This window comes from Ranitomeya variabilis, chromosome 8, assembly GCF_051348905.1.
Source record: "Ranitomeya variabilis isolate aRanVar5 chromosome 8, aRanVar5.hap1, whole genome shotgun sequence".
In the NCBI taxonomy this organism is placed as follows: Eukaryota; Metazoa; Chordata; class Amphibia; order Anura; family Dendrobatidae; genus Ranitomeya; species Ranitomeya variabilis.
In genome coordinates this window covers 37,586,439-37,606,005 of record NC_135239.1, presented here as the reverse complement: position 1 = coordinate 37,606,005, position 19,567 = coordinate 37,586,439, and the positions used below count along the sequence as shown (strand labels likewise).

The 19,567-nt window shown below is 40.9% G+C and overlaps 1 protein-coding gene and 1 long non-coding RNA gene across 4 annotated transcripts in view; one reads left to right on the top strand and one right to left on the bottom strand.

The window, feature by feature from the left end:
- The window catches only part of TNR (tenascin R), a 492,944-nt gene that overhangs the window by 131,078 nt on the left and 342,299 nt on the right, over positions 1-19,567 (top strand). The gene's annotated exons all lie outside the window — the stretch shown is intronic.
- Positions 1-19,567, bottom strand: part of LOC143788640 (uncharacterized) — a 183,139-nt gene that overhangs the window by 70,715 nt on the left and 92,857 nt on the right. Inside the window, exon 3 of one of the 2 annotated variants that reach the window (XR_013218690.1) lies at positions 6,907-7,028. The exons of the other annotated variant lie outside the window; for it this stretch is intronic. This is a non-coding gene — a long non-coding RNA (uncharacterized LOC143788640). Of the gene's footprint in view, positions 1-6,906; positions 7,029-19,567 lie in introns of those variants that run through there. 2 annotated transcript variants of the gene reach the window in all.

The window sequence follows — 19,567 nt, the reverse complement described above, 5'->3', positions numbered from 1 at the left end:
TCAGGCTCGTTGGAACTTATTTTTAAATCAATTTAACTTTGTTATCTCGTACCGTCCAGGTTCTCGTAATGAGAAGGCTGATGCTTTATCCCGAATCCATGCTGCGGATTCCGTACCTGGAGCCCCGTCCAAGACCATTCTATCTGATGCCAATTTCATTGGAGTTAACCACGATCAGGACTTGTGGAAGGAGTGCAGGGAGGCTTATGACGGTGATGTATTTCTGGCCAACCCTCCTGTGGATATTAATCTGGTCTTTAAGGGTGGCATGTGGTTCAGAGATCGACGTATCTACGTCCCTGAGGTCGTCAGTCTGCAGATCCTCAAGTTGGTACATGACTCCAAGTTGGCTGGTCACAGGGGGGTAAAGAAGACACGAGAGTTCCTGAGCCAATTCTTCTGGTGGCCAACTTGCCTGAAGGATACCAAGGACTATGTTCTCTCTTGCGAGGTATGTGCTTATTACAAGACTCCTCATGTGGCACCTACAGGTCTTCTACAACCATTACCTGTTCAATCCCGCCCTTGGGGGTCTATATCAATGGACTTTATTGTGGAGCTGCCTACATCGGGGGGCATGAATACAATCATGGTGGCAGTTGATCGCCTGACTAAAGCTGCTCATTTTGTTCCATGCGCCAGCCTCCCTTTAGCTAAAGATACAGTGAACTTGGTTATACAGAATGTCTTTCGGTTGCATGGGCTCCCGGATCAGATCAATTCTGACTGTGGAGTACAGTTCACTTCAAGATTCTGGAAGGGATTTTGCTCTGCACTCAATATTAATGTCTGTCTCTCTTCCGCTTACCATCCCCAGACAAATGGTCAGACTGAGCGGACCAACCAGATGCTGGAACAATATCTAAGATGCTATGTCAGCCATCTCCAGGATGATTGGTTGGAGTTGCTGCCGTTAGCCGAATTTTCATATAACAATTCTCAGAGCGCCTCCACTAAATTTACACCTTTCTTTGCCAATCTGGGTTATCATCCGTGTATCTTACCTAGATCTCCAATTAATTCTCTGGTTCCGGCAGTGGAGGAAAGGCTGACTGCGATGAGACAAAATCTGGAGGTTCTGAAGGAATCCCTGACCACAGCTCAAGAACGTTATAAGAGATCGGCTGATAGATTCTGTAAACCTGCACCCATGTTCAATGTAGGAGATTCCATGTGGTTAGCAACTAAAAATCTGAAGTTAAATGTTCCTTCACAAAAACTTGGACAGAAATTAATTGGCCCTTTCAAGATCAACGGTATTGTGAGCTCTGTGGCCTGCCGTCTGAAGCTGCCTAGGACTATGAAGGTACACCCAGTTTTTCATGTATCTTTACTAAAGCCTGTATCTCCTAATACCTTCCAGGGACGTGTTGTGCCACCTCCACAGCCTGTGGTGATTGATGGGCAAGAACAATTTGTGGTGGAGGAAATTATTGATTCCAGGATTCGCAGGGATTCCCTGAGAAACCAGGTCCAGGATCATCCTGAGGACGCTTCTAAGGAGGGAGTAATGTCAGGACTCTGAACATTTTTATTACTTTTTGTGCATTACTGCCCTTTTCCAAGATGGCGTCTTTGGTTTCATGTGCACTGTGTCTTCCTGCTATAAAACTCCACCCCAGCCTTCAGTCTGTGCTAGAGTATTCTGCCTTGCATCCAGCTCCTGACTCTGATTACTCCCTGGCTATATACCTGCTCCTGTGAACCTGTGTGGTGATTCTGCTACTCTGCTCTGAGTTGCTGCTGCATACACCAGTTTCCAGTAATCCTCCTTCATCTGCTGCTCCTGTTTACTCCCATCTGCATTTGCTGGACATGTAAGCTGTTGCTGCTCTGCTTAAACCTGAGATTATCACCCAGGCCTTCCTGGTTGAGATAAGACATTGCTTGAACTGCCTTATAAGCATATCTATCTATGTTTGGACTAAAACAAGGACTTATTCATGTCAAGTATCCTCAAGAATAATTGTGCTTCCTAGACTTTCTGCGTGATTGCATTTTCCTCTGAAGTTCCCTAGAGACTATTTAAGCTGCATTTAATATTTACACCAAGTGTTGTGGACTTGAGTTTCTCTCTGCACCTGTTTGAATCACCGTGTGATAATATAGACTTTACTACTTATAAAACTGTGTACTGTAGTTGTCTTGTTCCACGCAAAGAGTCTCCTGAGTTATCCCCTATAATTATTACAATGGGTATCTTGAGAACACCGATTCTGTTAACAACGTAGCAGACAAGGCAGCCCATGACCAGACAGGTCCTTCTGGCATTTGCCAGAATTGCCAGAGCCCTGCATGACAGTGATATCGCCCGCCTGGGACCTTCAAGGCCAAAGATATCATGGAATTTGGGAACCTGATAATTTTCTAAAGGGAAGGGACCTGAGTAGTCTCCAAAGCTTGCAATTTGTTACTATCTTTTCAGTTAGCCATGAAAAGGTGTCAACCACTGAGGACTCTCAATTCTAAATATTATTGCTTTTAATGAATTCATGTGAGCCTCAGAACTTGTATATTCTCTCTGTTAGACAAGCATGTCCTTATAGAGTCCATAAAATCACAATGTCTAGCCCAGAATCAAATAAAATATGCATAAGTGGCCAAATGTATTATACCATTTATCACAAGTCTACTACCAGCTTGGCTTCTCTAAAGAGAGCATGAATGTTTGTGAATACTACGTGCAGGTAAAGCAAATAAGACAACTTATATCCCTCCGGTCACTGGTGCTTTTCCCATTTACGCATGCCATGACTTGGATGGAGTGTCTAACATTTCCTAGTGATAGCAAATCATGATGTGGAATTTATATAACATTTACAGAAAAAAAACAAACAACCCTCATATCTTCTTCACCACCAGTTTGTTAGCGCAGGTATAAAGAAAAATGATGACCTTTTGTGTATGTGAGAGCCGAGCGTAAGCACAATAGTCACAGGAGCTGTGCTAAGACCGATCTGGTTTAATATATTTTTATTAGCGCTATAAGACATCCGTCGACATGAAGCTTTGACTTTTGCAGATGACATAAAGGTCTGTGAGACTATTGCCTTTTCCCTAAATGATTAACGACTCAGGTAAATTAGGAGAATAGACAAAAATGTGGCAAGTTCGGTTTAATTCTAAAATAGTGCAAAATAATGCACCTGGGCTACAAAAATCCAAAGACATGTTAGAGGATTAATGGCACCATAATGTCAACTTCTCGAGAGGAATGGAGCCTGGGAGCTATCATTTCACATGACTTAAGAGGTAGTCAGGCACCATAGCTAAAGCGGTTGGAGAGTCTGCAGAATGTGGAGATAGCGCAGAGGAGATAATAGAGAAAAATGGTGATAAATATTTATAGACCACTAGTAAGACCTCACCTGAAGTGCTGTGTGCTTAATGTGGTGGACCATATTTTCTGAAGAGGATGATAAAGCCCACTTTATCACGAAAGACCAAAGAAATAGAACAGCTCAGAAAATAAACTAGATGCTGAGAATATTACAGAACTGCTCACATCCAATACTGCAGAAGCAAAGAAAATCAATGGAAATTCTGAAAGTTCTTTTACAATTTTGTAAATTACAGTCAACTTTTTTTTTTTTGATAACTATATTTAAATATCTTTTCTAGATCCAATCCTGGTGTGTAGTAAATTCTATAATGTGTGCCCCTAAATTATCCCTACGGGTGAAGAAATTAAATTGTTAGTTGTTTTCAATTTTTATACATCAGTTGTGTAAAGCTATTTTTCAGTTTGCTTCAGAAACTCGTATATTATAAGTCTCTGGGGTCCATTAGGAACTTGCTGCAATTATATAAAAAAAAACATGACACAGATGTGTTCTGATAATGACAATGGATATGTATAACAGTCTGATGTCATCCATTGTCATCAGTTTTCATTTTTTGCTTCTTTTGCTTTTTTTATGGTTTTGAAGAACAAATAATCCCTTTATGTATAGACCAGAAATGTGTGAACGAATTTCAATCATAACTAATTGAAGTTTTCACCAATTTCACAAAAAAATCCAATAGTTTTGTGAATCAATATTTACAAATTCAGCAAAATGGCAGAAAGTCAGCTGTCATTTCGTTTTTGTGGATTCCTTTAAGGCTGCTTTCACATTGCATTTAGATACACGTACATGGGACCATTCTATACATTGCAGGAGATTGCAATAGTCACAGGAGTCTAACATAACCAAGGATGTGACAGTGGCAAGGCATTATGGTGATACCTGCACGATCACATCACATGGCATAATGCAGCTATACAGGACAGATGAATGTAATCTGACTGAAAGCCAAGGCAGGGAATGCAGTAGGCAGGATCCTTTTTGTGAACAGGCAGAAGGTTATGTGCAGAACACTGACTCAAACTGATGGTGTTGCTGTCAGAGGTAACATCATCCTGCTTTGACTGAGATGACTGTTGTGCCATATATTCCATAACATCCTCTGCTTCTTTCGCATTAATACTTTTGCCAATTATGGCCTGCATTTGATAGAATTCCTGCCAGATGGCTGGTACGAGTGGTGGTGGTGCTTCTAATGCTAGTGCCTTCCACATTTTGAACCATGGTTGTTTTTTTTATTTTACAATGTACCTTGTTATTGCCACTAGTACTTATTACCAATTCAATGACTTTTCCTTCTTGGTGTTGCACTACCTAAAATTGAAATTGCATTTTGAGGTCACTTGGATATTATTAAGGCTGTGTTTGCATTACGGAAATTGAATGGAGTTGGATACAACTCTAGTTGACCTCAGAGGGTTATACATATTTTATCAAGGCAATTGAATTATCTACGATTTGCAGAACATTTATACACCATCATTTGAAGTTTTGGGCAAAATTTGTCTTACCGGGCAAACTTGCATGTCAAAACATTTGATCACCTCTATTGGTTATTTAAAAGGGCACCTGGTAGAAGATTCATGCTGGTGAAAACACTTCTGCCTTACAAAGAAGTATGATTTATTCCAAATCAGGGTGGCGTTTTACTGAAAACAGTTTAGGAAGCAAGCTGGGAAACTGGAGAAGAGTCCAGGCACTGGCACGGTTTTACGTCTCCCTTTGAGGCTTGGCTTCATAGACAGGTTTCTACTATTAGTGTATAGAGCTAGATTTGCCAATCAATCAGGTGAGAATGAGAGAAAATATTTCCCCATGGCTGGCTCGTTTTTAAAACAATGTAGTTCTTCAAAATAAAATGAGGGAAAATAAAAGCCCATCCTTGAAGACCAGTTTAGCCTTAGAACATTTAATATGAGTCTAAAATGCCCAAGACCATATGGAAACTTGTGATGGCACTGGGTGAAAGGGGAAATGTTATTAATTGGCATTTACTAAGAAATTAAGTTACAGCACAGATCCTGTTAAGCGCTTTACTTAAAGGAATGTAAGATAAACAGAAATTGTCCTTATCACCCCGAGCTGGGCTGAGTGAAGAATAATGCTAGTGATTAAGAAGACTTGAACTTAAGAATAGAGAAAGAGCAGATGTAATGGGCAAAGGGTCTTGATTCCTGCCCTACAACACCATTCTTCTAAGAGAGAACATAGATGTGTTTGAAATTGCCCGACCACTTGAGAATTCACATCATTCTGAATTATTAATTTTCAGCAGTTAATGCTGAGTAATAAAAAGTACACATCTTCCAGTATCATCATTTAAAATCTCTGCATTTACATGGTCCTCAGAGACTGCCTACACCTAATCTCACTGTAATGAGTAATGTAATGTAATGTAATGTAATGTAATGAGTGGGCACCGTTACAAGAATACACAATTTTGCGATACTCTGTTGGGAGTTTTTATGCTATATGAGCCTATGTGTGTACACCCAATGGTTCTGATGTGAATTGCCGCCTGGTGATGCTTCTGCTGACATTTCACAATAATGTATTGAACTTGTACTGTATCATGAGAACTTGGAATCCTTACAGGCTATGAACCCCTAATTTCATGGAAAAAAAACATGTTACATGTTACGCTACGTACATTTTCTTCGTGAACCAAGTTTTAATTTTTGCTCTTGTAGGAGTTTCCCTCCCAGTAACATAGGTTGGATGCAAGATCTGTTTGTATCCATCTCCAGAACTTCACTTATTTGCTCTCCATTTGCTTTCCTATTTTTTTTTATATAGCTTTGTGTCTTGTCTGCTCTACATAAAATTTTAGATATGTTCCCCTTTCAGCATGGTGAATTTTTGTAAATCCATCTTTCCCTCCCTGCTGCTGTCGCAAAGGCCTCATATACACTTCCATGCAAATCGGTCCAAGATCAGACAGCAATGCATGGACTAGCCACGGCTCTCTGACCCAAGTGTCACAGCCCCATAGAAATACATGAAACTTTCACACTAGGGTCGGGAGACCGGTGGCCAGTCCATGCATTAGCGGTCCGTGCTCGTCCCGATTTGCTCGGACATCTGCATGAGCCCTCACACTGAGTGAACAGAGTGGGTGAGTAAAGAGCTGTTAAGAGCAGGAACTCTAGCAGGTTTTATAATTTTTTGAAGATCATTCAAACAAATAAAGGATTTACAGAGGCTCCACAGCAGAAAAATGGTAGAACATTTTTAATGAAGACCATTAAGGAAATTGCTTAACTTAATTTAGGAAACAAAGGAACAATAACAAAATTAGCAAGTTGGATACAACATTAATTGTATTTTTCGCAGCATTTAAAATTAGAACAAGTAGAAAAAAAAAGTAACCACACGACCCAGAAATTACGTGTTCACCATATTTCTTCTTTAACCCTTTCAAACTATAATACACCTAGTGCTATCCCTTCTTAGACCCTAACCGCTCCTTGAGGTCCATGGAGCACAGATGCTTCTTTATATCCATACCAGTCTTAAAGGCACCGGCCATTTTAATACTGAAGATCAAACTGTTGTAGTATTTTCATTGGTGTTAACACAAGTTTGGGACATGGCTAGAAACATCTCTTCAGAAATGTAAAACCCTGGGGTATTCACCTACATACCACACAGTACAGTGAGCGCCATCATTGCAGTCGTTACCTGTAAAGAAAAATACAGGTTATGTTTTCCAATACAGGGGACCACACGATGCACACTTTTATATCCTGAAGAAGGCTATGGACACCCTTGACATAAACTCATTTAGTCTAACTACTATGCATAATGGCAAAACTTTAGTAAAATCTATTTTGATACCATCATGTCAGATACCGGTGTAGTCATACATAAGTCGGGGAAATAAGAGGTTTCCATGTTCTCTTGGGAATCATGATATTGTTTTCTTGCAATTCCTAGCATGCGATCAGCCTTTTCTAATTGAGCATCAGAGTCTTTGAAATTGCAATTCGGCTCAGATTCCCATCACTGTATCATAAGACTTGCCTCAAAACACAAACCAATAACTCTGTCCCCTTTGTTCATTTTCCTATAGTAAGATGGATTGCCATAGTTGCATATTCGTGCTTGGCTTTTGTAATTGTGTCAGCCCAAGAAAACAAATTGTTGTTCATCTTCAAGTTAACACAGCTATATATTCAACTCCTTTAATGTCATTTACACTGTCTGGCACGCACTTAATGGGTATGAATAATACATGTAGAGACTTGAGGAAAAACTCCTTTAAAATACTTTGTCAGTAATAAACAGGTAATGGAACTAATTTACGAAATTGTTCTAAGCAGTGAGGCAATTTTGCTTCCACTTCCGTACGAGGACATGGAGGAGGCGCTGAAGTTGGGCACCCGCTAGTGAAAAAAATGCCAATATGTGTTACCAAGAGAGAACAGTACTGTAAGCCAGAATTTTCTGGATGAAACTCGCTATCCACATCAAGGGACAACAAAGCACCTTGAGTCTTTGAAAAACAGACACAGGTATGGAAAGCAGTGCCGTGCAGAGATTTGTAGAGTGGTTTGGCTCAAAGCCCCAAGTACATTTACCCTTTGTTTTCAGGGTTTCAAACAAAAATACACAGAAACTCCATCAGTCCTTTTCCTAGTAACCCAAAAAATCTACCGTAGCCTTGAGAAATGGTCTCGAAGGATGGCTTCCTGAAGTCATAAAATCCTGCAATTTAAACACACGTTGTTTCAATAGCAATTCGTAAAATATAAGATTATTATGAAAATTTCTCCAATTTGCTGAGTAAGTGATCTGATAATGACATGGGAGGCTGCCAAGGAAATTAATATTCTCAATAGTTTCCTTTCTTGACTCTACACTGAAGTTGATTAGAGGCTGCAATTTGTGATGGAACTTAGATCTTAAAAATTCTGAGTGCTTTGTAAAAAATCTCAAAAATTGACTACAAGTAAACTCAGTTGACTTGGATTTTTGGTCTTTTTGGCTGCAGTGGTGCCACCTCTACTGTTCAGGTAAAATTTACAATGTAGGCTATTCCATAGTTTTTTTAATGAGCTGAAGACACTTGACTGGAGATGTGAGAATTGATTCTTGGGACTCCAGTCCATCGTTCAGGTCAGTAATCTGTGGCCGTTGAACGGGAGGCTATGCGAGTCTTCTTACTATCTGGCATTCTTGACTCTACACTGAGGTTGATTAGAGGCTGCAGTTTGTGATGGGATTTAGATCTTAAAAATGTTGAGTGCTTTGTTAAATCTCACAAAACTTTAGTTACATTGGATTTTTGGTCTTTGTGGTCTCAGTGGTGCTACTTTTACTGTTTAGGGTTATTTACAATTTAGTCTATTCCATGTTTTTTTTTTACAGGTTGAACACACTTGACCAGAGATGAGCGAATCGATTTTTGGGACTCCACAGGTCAGTAATCAGTCTGTGACCATTGAACCGACCTATATGAATCCTCTAGCCATCTGACATTTTTAGCTCTTTTATTGATTAGCCGTGCAGGAGCGACGTCATCATTGTGTTGTGACGCACAATCGAGGTCGTGCCAACCTGGCTTATGAAAAAAGAGCTAGAAATGCCGGATGAGAAGGACATTCACATTGCTTCTGTTCAAAGGTTACAGATTACTAACATGGCCGATGGACTGGAGTCCTGCAAATCGATTCTTCCATTTCTACACTTCACCCTCAGTTTACTATGGGATGTAGCTACTGATGGAATCCGACTGCCATTTAATATGTACAGATGTGGGAATTAAAGATTGGGCATGTTGAACGTCAATGCCCTGTGCTGCTGTTCTCCTGAAGGATAGGACATCAGAGGTATGTGGAAGCAGCCTATTTCACTCTTAAAGCATCACAGAAAAAGAAACATCCTTACCAATACCAGGTCAGATTATCAATGCGCTAGAAGCAGAACTGCCCCGTCTTTATCCTGCGGGGAGTCTGCTGCATTCTGCTTGTGCATTGGTAATCTGACCTATTTTTTTGTAAGGTTGTTTCTTTTTCTGTGATGTTTTTTGAATTTATGTCTTTTTTTGTGAGTTATTTCACTCTTATTATACAAACACATGCACGCTTAACCATGCTGAGCATGCATGAGGCGTTCACTAAGAATAACGAAAGTGTTTGATCAACAGTTACAGGAAATGCATGCCAGCTTTACTACCAGTTCCTGTTCTAAATTCTCCTAGCAACTTATGTCATTGAAGACAGCTATACAGACAAATAAATTAGATAAATTTAAAAAATAGATATTTGCTGAAAATAACCAATCCTACAATTACTATGTACATCACTGGGGAATGCCGCATTGAGGGTCAGCTCCTGATGCATTACCTAGGTTTGCTAGCTATATTCACTCTGTATCAGCATTAAATATTATTTTGCTATGTAAAATTGGATTTGTCTAGAACTTCTGCACAACAAGACCATGAATTACTAGCCGTCGATACCAGCTATCATGTAGCAGGCACTTCAATGGATAAACAGCCTGCCAGGTTTGCCTAAATCACTAGGTTCTCCCCGGGCATGGACGCAATGTGCTGCATTCTTGTCCAGCATTTGGCATCCTCCAATGAATTGTAAAGCAGCGACAACAAGCTTTGTTCGCAGCTTTCCCAGTATGTTCTTAATCAAACCTGCTTCTGATTTAACTGCTCTTTATGCAAATCAGCTCATTTGCATTTGCTAACTTGATAACATTTCTGAATGTAATGACTTGAGTTGATGCTTGATTGAATCAGCTCCGATTACCAGGAACCGGCTAATTAAATGATTTAACTACAAACTGCTTAATTGATTCCATCTCATAACCTGATGGACTTGGGGTTGCAAGAATCCTCCTTCATGGTTGGCTGAGCCAAGGGGGTTTGGTGTAACAGCTGAGCGGCGGGGACTGCTGTATTCTCTAGCAGCTCCTAGTACATATGTAACCTGTACCATTAACAAGTCAGCCGTGAAATCTTGTAATACTCCGATATACACTATGACAACTTTGAATTATTTGGAACATCTGGGTTATTTTGCCTTGTACTGTAATAAGCTGTGTGTTTTGTGGTCTGCTCACGTCTGTGCGCCTGAGGAATTCTTACAATGTCATTCATTACTAAAATTGTTTTTTTTAAATGAAAACAAGGTCTCAGTGTATGGTTGTAGCCATGTGATCATTGTTACACCAGGTCAATATGACCAACGTGAAGAGAACTGCGCCACTGTATTCAAATAATATAAAGTGTCAGTGTTGTACGCAGAGAGACAGCCACCATTCTGTTAGGCTCTCCTGGTGAAGTGGATCCTTCAGGCCTAAGGTTTGGGTGGGCACATGGTGCAGCAGACAGGTGAGGCTTGCAGGACAGATAGCAGTGGCACTGGAAGCCACAGGCAGGCAGCTGAGGTACTGGAAGGCATAAACAAATAAGAGATTGAAAGATTGGAAGCCACAGGCAGCCAGAAGACTTCCTGGACACCACAGACAGGGAACTGTGCACAGACAAACTAAAAGTCTTAATTCCAAGACACAGTGGTGTGTCTTGGTGAGCCTTGTATAGGCCCAGGTAAATGATCACATGGGATCATGCTGGGCCATCTGCAAAGCCCGACATGAAGCACAACAGTGTTTAGCAGACCGGGATGAGAGAAGCAAAGCCCGGATCTGAGACAGGTGCGTAACACATTCTTTATAGTCCTTGTCCTCAGTAAGGCTCACAATTGGATTTATCCATGTTAGACAAAAACATTATAGTTAAATCTACAGGAAGTGAAGCATTTTTTTGTAGTGTGCAAGGAAACCATAGTCTATTATCCCTTGTGCCCCAGATGAAGCCACATTAGCGGCGGAACATATTCAGGAGGCTTTTGTGTTAGATTTTAACAATTGTGAGTCTTGGCCTTTGCACAATTAAAGTAGTGTGCACTGCAGACACAGCTCCAACATAACCATTGGAGCAATTAGAGAGTTGAGATATAGTGCTCTCAATTAGGCAGCAATATTGAAAAATCAACTAACAGGCTTAGTCCACTAATTGCATTTTTAGTAATTAGTGTGGGGTGTATTGCGTTATTTATTATAAATAATACTAAATAAAAGTAATGTCTTTTACGATACTCTTTGATTTGATGGAAGAAAAGTAAACATTTTTCTGTCCATATGGACAATTTCATACGTATCTCGTGTATATACTATACATCCTATATGATCCTTCCTAGTCTTCATTGTATTAAATGAAGTGCAAAACTGAAAGAAAATAGGTCAATAAAGAAGAATGTTTTCCTGTCAACATCATTCATTACGTTGTGCTTTTTTAGTGCTGGGCGGCCATTATTTTTGTGTACCAATTGCATTTACCTGTACCGAATTAATTAATTGATGAGATATGTTGCTCCTGTAGACATCGATTAAAATTTAGCTCATTTTTCTTTTCTAGCTACTTAATTTAATCCACTTCCCTGGATTTACAAATTAAATGTTATATTTTTCACATGCCTAGCTACACAATTAAAATCATCCTCTATTCTACAGCACTTGATCTAACTGAGTTATATACTGGACTGTATGTTGGAAGTAGTCCAACCTTATGGCATGCAAATACATAGCTCCATATGGCACATAAAATGGTTTTCCAGGATTACAATATCAATAGCATGTCCTTAGGAAAAGCCAACTATATCAAATTGGTGGAGGTCCAACTCTCAGCATTCTCACTGATGAGCCGTTTGATGAGGCCACGGCCCCATTCGTGTGAAGAGGACAATGTTATATTACCCGACACAACTGCTACTAAGTTTGCAGCAACAATAAAAGGTGCCACAGCAATGGCATAGTGTAAGGATACCTACAGGGCCCACCGATCTCTGACCCATAGGTCACAGGCTGCTGTAAGCCTTTGGCCTACAAGACCTTAGTGTCCCTGGGAATTTGCCGCAAGGATGTCACTGCATTGTGCAACCCGTACTGGTCCACTGTGATTATGTTATTTTTTATTGGGGGTGGCACAAAGTTTGCATTATTTTTTTTGAAGGGAGACTAAGAGGGCTTAATTACATTTTATGTGCAAACTGCCTATCCAGAGAAGAAGTGGACTTGAACTCTAGTGCCACCTATTATTTAATATCGACCCTTTAACGAGCCTTGCCATATGATTTAGGATAAAAGCCAAACCAGAATCTCAATTTGCAGACACGTGTTTCGGGGTGTTGCCCCTCATCAGTGCAGATCAAGAGATCTGATTTGTCTGTATGTGAGGCCTTTGACTGGGATATAAGGAATATTGTCTCTCCTTGTTGAAAGTGATACGCCTGACATGCCAGTGTAAGGAGAGACCCTATTTTTTATGTTGAAACTAATAAGGCATTAAAGGGGTATTCTCAAGTTTGGAAGTTATCGCTTATCTATAACTTTCTAATCATTTGAGGTCTGACCACTGAGACCTACATGAATCCCAAGATCAGAATCGAATCATTCACACTGGCATTCCATTCATTCTTAATGGGACAGCTAAAGATAGCCAAATGTTGCCCTCAGCTGGTCTTTGACATGCCCCATAAAATTAATGGAGTGGTAATGTGCATTAACACTGGGTTCTTCAGAGCCCCAGTCAGCAGGGTCACTGGGGGGGTTCCAGAGGTCAGATCCAAGCCATCAGGAAGTTATCCCCTGTTCCTCAAATGTAGGATAAGTTTGAAACATGAAAATACCCCATTTTAAACATTAGCATAGAATGAGAAATATTATGTTAGGTTTATTACCTCCAGTCCTATATAGCATCCCATGTAATCTGAAGCAAATATCAGTTTACACCTTGACTCGCTGGACCGAATGGTCTGTTTTTTTCTTCTGTGCCATGAAGTTACCATTCGTGTCAGTGAAGAACCCAATAGTGGAGCTATTAGGTAAAATATACTATTGATATCCTGCTGTAATAATGGCCATTTTTTTCATAACACCACCTGGGCCCATAATTGTTTGCTCTATTTTGTAAGTAAAGTACACTTCATTATGCTGTGAGGAAACATTCTAAATGTATACCTTGCCTATAATTATGTCCCTTTATAGAAATCCCCTACTGTTCTACGACTCAGGCTCCATGGGGAAACATCAGATCCTCTTGCTGCGTTTACTGCTCAATTCCATCATTATACAGCAGCCCGGATATCTATTAATACACGCTTACAGGCAAGTCTACAGATTCTCAGCAGTTCAGACGGAAAATTCAGTGATAAGATTGTGGGATATCGGAATATTAAATAACTCAGTACCGTTCACAAGTTGGAAGCTGAGTGATAAAACATAGGGAAGAAAACCACTCGTTTCCCCGTCATTTTGCAGCGGTGAATGATTGGCGACGCAGCTATCTCCATAACATGCTATATGTTTTTTGTCAACGACGGTGATTCTTAGCGTTTACCTTTGAAAGAGAAGAATTGGAAAGCGAACAATGGACATAATTGAATGTGAAAACAGTCTTGCTGTTATTTTTATTCAACGCTCTCTCTTGGATTGGTGTTTTATCCAACGGCATTACTGACGTCAGAATTGTCTGGAGCTTCAGAGCTTAAGTTAAAATATCCCTTGCCAGCGTTGTGTTCCTCTGTCTTTATCATGATCATTTCAATATGCATCGTACTGAAATGCCGGTGTACCGCTACTGCGCATAATGACTGCACTTAAAGATTTCTTACAAAACAGACCTAACTCATCATGTTTACTGCGTGCCGGGAAAGAGAAATGAGCCGAGAAGATACTTTATATTTGTAACTAGTGCTCAAGTCTCAATGTCCCGAGTAAGTTCTCTAACTTGGTCTTTGGTGAACGTGATGTGTTTGCCGTGCTATAACTCATCCATTCGATTTTTCTTTCTCTGATGGGCACCTTATCTTATTTTTTCAAACACTTTCACGTAAAGCAACTTGACAATTCAGAATAGAACTAAGTGCCATAGAGCCATTCCAATTTCAATTGTCGGAAGGGCATACGTCATCTCAAAATGAATGATTAATGGATAGATAAGGGACACTGGGGTAAATTTAAGGGAGTCTGAGAAATTAGAAAATATATGCATATTTAAGGAGAATGTTTTCCCCTTTTGCATGTCTCAGTCCGGTGTCGAAGTATAGTTTATACTTAAAGGGGCATTTCAGGACTTTGAAATTGATAACCTATACTCAATATCATATCGGTGGTGGTCCAAGATCTGTCACCCCAGTGATCAGTTGTACATTATGTAGTTCCTACTGCGGTGCGGATCAGGAACAGCAAAACTCTGTGCACTGTATAGGGGCTGTTTTCAGGTACAGCAGCTCAGTCCTCATTCATTTTGATTGAAGCTAAGCTGCAGTACCCAACAACTGTCACTACACAGTGTACTGAGCGTTTTTGTCCAGGCTCTGTACTTTGTGTACATCCAACTACCACAAGAGCAACAAACAGCTCATTGCTAAGGGTGCCGGATATCGGACATCATTTGTCTGATATCGATGACCTATCCATGGGATAAGTCATCAATATCCAATAGAGTTTAAACGTAAATCAAGTTTGTGTTGAATTTTTTTTTAATTTGCTGAAGCCAGAAAATTCAAATAATGTGCAAATTCTCTAAATTGCTGCTACCATTGCAGAAGATTACATAAACCCGAGAAGACTTTCATAACCATGGGCAAGGCCAGGAGTGATTCTCCATAATGTCTTGCAGTATCACCTCATATGGTGTAGCACAGTGTTCCCCAACTCCGGTCCTCAAGAGCCACCAAAGGTCATGTTGTCAGGATTTCCTGCACAGGTGATTGAATGCTTGCCTGTCCAGGTGATGCAATTATAACCTGTGCAATACTAAGGAAATCCTGATAACAAGACCTGTTGGTGGCTGTTGACGACCGGAGTTGGGGAACACTGGTGTAGCACAACCAATCTGGAGGGACATTTTCCCACAATCTAGGTTAACCAGAAAATGTCTGCTGCATGCCTTGCCTAAGCTTTTACACAGTCTTTGACAGTCCCTCCTAAATAGTTGTGCTATACCCTGTGATGTGATAGCAGCACAACATTATGGAGAAGCCCACGTGGTCTTACCTATGGTCATGTGCAGCGCCCCAGAGTTCTGGTCGTTGCAGTACTGATGCTCCGCCGCTAAGGGGGGCTATGGTACGTCTGATGGCACTGAAGGAGTTCACCTGACCAGGTATCACAGACACCAATACACTTCACAGTCTGGCCTCCAGGGGGAGCTAAGGGTGCTATGTATTAGGCCACTCCTCACAATCTGGTAAAACTGGGGGTTAGATAGGAAGTTAGTCAGAAGCTGACTGGGTTGGAACCAGGCAACATCCTGTGGCAGAGGGTGTTGCAGGGGAAGATTCAGGGGGGTCCGTGTCAGGGGTGGGATCCTGACAGAGGCCTAGCGAACCGAAAGAACGTTACGGGACCGCGCCTGCACTTCATTGCGGCGGTACCCCAAGAAAGGACAAGAAGCAAGGTTTATTGTGCTGAGTGAGAAACGAGATCAACGCAACAAGGAGAATCACCAGTAGGAGTCGTGCTGTAAGATGAGGCAACATCCTACTGAGGCACGTAGCCGGTGGCCGGAATGCCGAGGAAGTATTGAGCTCCAGGCCTTACTTCAAACCTACGGCAGGACAGTCAGTTCTAGGCGGGCTGTCTCTCCCAAAATCACCTAAGCAGACACAGGGGGCAACATCTGGAGAGGGGCAACTCTAGGGTCCCGGAAGACCTCCGAGCCTACCTGTCATACGGGTGCGTCCTAGCCATATCATCTGGGGGACGAAACAACATCATAATCGAGTTGTGAGGGAACTTCAGAAACAGACACAACAGTTGTGAGGACTATCCCGTAAGCACAGCAGGGAAGGACTACAACACACAAGCGCTAGAAGGTAGGCACAGATTTCCACCTGCGAAGGGAACCCTGGAGGTGCCATCGGACCGGCCGGACTTATGTAGCCCGGTTAACCGTATTTCGGACTGAGGATCCGGAAGCCTTCAGTAAAGAGGTAAAGAGACTGCAACCTGGTGTCCTTGTTATTTACTGCGACCGGCACCACACCACAAAAGCATCACTCTCTACCTTCATTGGACGCCCCTCAGCAGGGTCACGGGCGGGCCTAGCCACAGTGACAATCCCAGAACTGAGACAGAGAGGCCCGGTACCGGGTACCCCTCGGCCCTGCGGCAGTGGGGGCGCTCCACATGCAAGTCTTCTCAGGTTTATGTAATCTTCTGCAATATGTAAAATGGCAGCAGGAAGCCCACGTGGACAAGCTAAAAGACATGCCAGCCATTTCTGCCTGATAAAATCTTATACTTCATACTTGAGTAAGGCTTAACACTTAAATGCATAGGTTTTGCTAGTGCCTTCTGCAATTACTTATATAATCAATCTGTAAGATATTGTAAAATGGTATTAAAGATTCTATCATTTTTGGTAATTTGGGAAAAAATCAAACAAAAACATACCAAAGATACTAGGGAAAGTCCTATTAATTTTCATAAAAACATAAGTTTTATATGACTTACATTACTTTTGCTTTAGATTTAGTGTTTATTAGAGCTCAGAGCTGAATTGACAATTCTGCAGGTTTTAGAATAGAAATGTACTGTTATTCCTCCTGGCTCAATGTCTGCAAAGAGAATCTATTCTAGAGTAAGTTGTCTAAGCTCATTCATCTACTACATTACTACACACTGAAGAACCCACGGACGTTATTGCACATTATCTTTAGGGTAATTCTATGCACAAAAAAGTTGGGGACTTTACCTGGGGATTACCGGGATCTGCATCATGTCAATTTAATTCCCAGACTTTGTTGCCTTGCTCGTGGAAATCTGCTGTAAAATTACATTAAAACATTCCGTTGACTTGTAGGAATGTCCTCGGGAACCTGACTAGATCCTTAAACTCATTCAGACCCCAGGCCAGACTCTCTTCCTCATTTAGACCTCAAACCAGACCCCTGAAATTATTCAGATGCTAAATCAGTCCACGAAAGATAGTCAGCACCCAAAATGAATTTGGACCCATAATGCAAAAAAAAAAAAATAAATAAATAATAATAATTATATACATAGGGCTCACTTCTGGATCCTCCTCACTTCCAGGAATCACCCCACACCCTAGACCTCCCATTATAGATGCACTGTAGGAAACAATACTCTACTCCAATGCATCTACGATGGCAAAGAGAACGACTATCCCTGGTCCAGATTTGCATCGCTGTCAGCCAGTTAAAAAGTTATTCCCAAAAATTAAGATAAGTTATTGATTACTGGTGCACATACTTGTTCCATTCATTGCCGATAGGATTCACGGAGAAAGCTGAGTACAGAGCTCTGCTGTTTCCCGCAGTCCCATAGATAAGAAATAGAGCGGAGGTTGAGCATGTGTACCTTCTCTCCATTCAAGACCAGACTCTTGGAGTTTCAAAACCCCGGTATTTGGATTGCAAACAAATCCCAGCAGTCGGACTCCAAAAAATCAGTAAGATATCCCATGTCTTATTTATAAGGGATACTTTTTTTTATTTTGGTACTAAACCTTTAAGGATCGATACGTTCCTCTTGCTAAGGTATTATACATTCCATTTAGGATAAATTTAGAAAAGTGCATACTGATATACAAGCCAGTATATTGCATCTAGAAGTATAGGCCAAAGGATGATAATCTGTGATTCTCAATTTCCTATCTAATTACTCCGTCTATAATTCTTAGTCAGCAGGAAGCTACTGTAGCCCAGTTCTGCGGGAAATACATTGCAGTTCCTTCCCAGCTTGAAGCCGGTACCTAGCGGCCTTACATAATGCTGTACCTGTCAGTGCTTTCCGTTCATAACTCACTCATTTATCAAATATTGACATCATTTTAATCATTCATGAAATTGCAATCTAATTACTTAATGAAATAATTTTCTACACATTATGATGGATTGTACAATGAAAATAGCTGCAATTTGCAAAGAGCACCGTTTGTTTTAATTCCTTTCTGAATCGGTCACTGCTGAATATTTATACTCTCCATCTAATACGTCTAAAGATGAAGTTCAGTGAGCTTCACCTGTCCAAAGGTTATGTGGAGCATTGCAACTTAGCCCCAGTCACTTCAAAGCTGCAGTACCAGACACAACCCATGGACAGGTGTGGCGTTATTTCCTGAAGAAAGCAGTACTGGCTTGCTAATTTTTGGCAAGTTCTTTAAAGCAGATTGGTTGGCTTTAATATGAGGCTTGAGATGAGCAACCTCAACTGAAAGATTTTGTTCTGAAGTATATACCTGTATTGGCTTAGTGATACGTATTCCTGCCTTGCTGACAAGAGCAGCCCAAAACACAGTTGGAGACACCATTCTCTGCTCCGTGGCCATCTTCAGATCTTTTGACAGTGGTATATTACTGTGGCTATCAGACTAGTTACATTACTTCCGTGTTGTCCTCTTCCTGTTGTCAACATTGGTCTGTGCTGACTCTAGTCTTGGCCAACACCATCATTAGAGGCCAGGAATAGAAGCAAGATACTGAGCCTTAGCTCTGTGTTTATTATTGCTATATTTTGTTATCTATGCATCCAGTAGTACAATGGAGCTTCCATCAGTCATTACAAGAGATGACTCTGGTGATTCTGTCTCAGATTACGCAGCAAAGCTAGCAATAAACATGAGATAAATAATATGTCAATCTCTGATAACAAATTGCCTTTTAACAGCTTCAACCCAGTAAGTCAGCCGTAAACAATGGTTATTTTAACTTTAAAATAATTTAGTAACTTGAGAATATGCCTTTTGTTAGCCACACAATAAAACTAAGCAAGTTTGCAATTCACTTGCTTTCTCTAGCTTTTATCCTTCTCCTGCAATGAGAACTTTTATTTTTCATAGTGTACAGTTTGTTTCCATTAAGCCAGGCCACTAGTGACTGCTCAGATCCTGGCCGAATGTGTACAGTAATTATAATTTCAGGAGGAGGGTTAACTCCTTACATACTAGTCAGCTCTCTCCAACCCATTATTTTCTATACAGCGGTTGTCTGCTCAACTCCTCCCCCCACCTCAGCTCCCGACAAGCTGCTGCTATAAATCTTGCAAAATCACCAGCCCACAGCTTCAGCATTTCCCAGACCAGTTTTACTAATCACAGCCCTCACTTTCCTGAACAGTGTGCTTGCCCAAATACCCTGTTACCTCTGTGTGTAAATATAGTGATAGCAGTATAA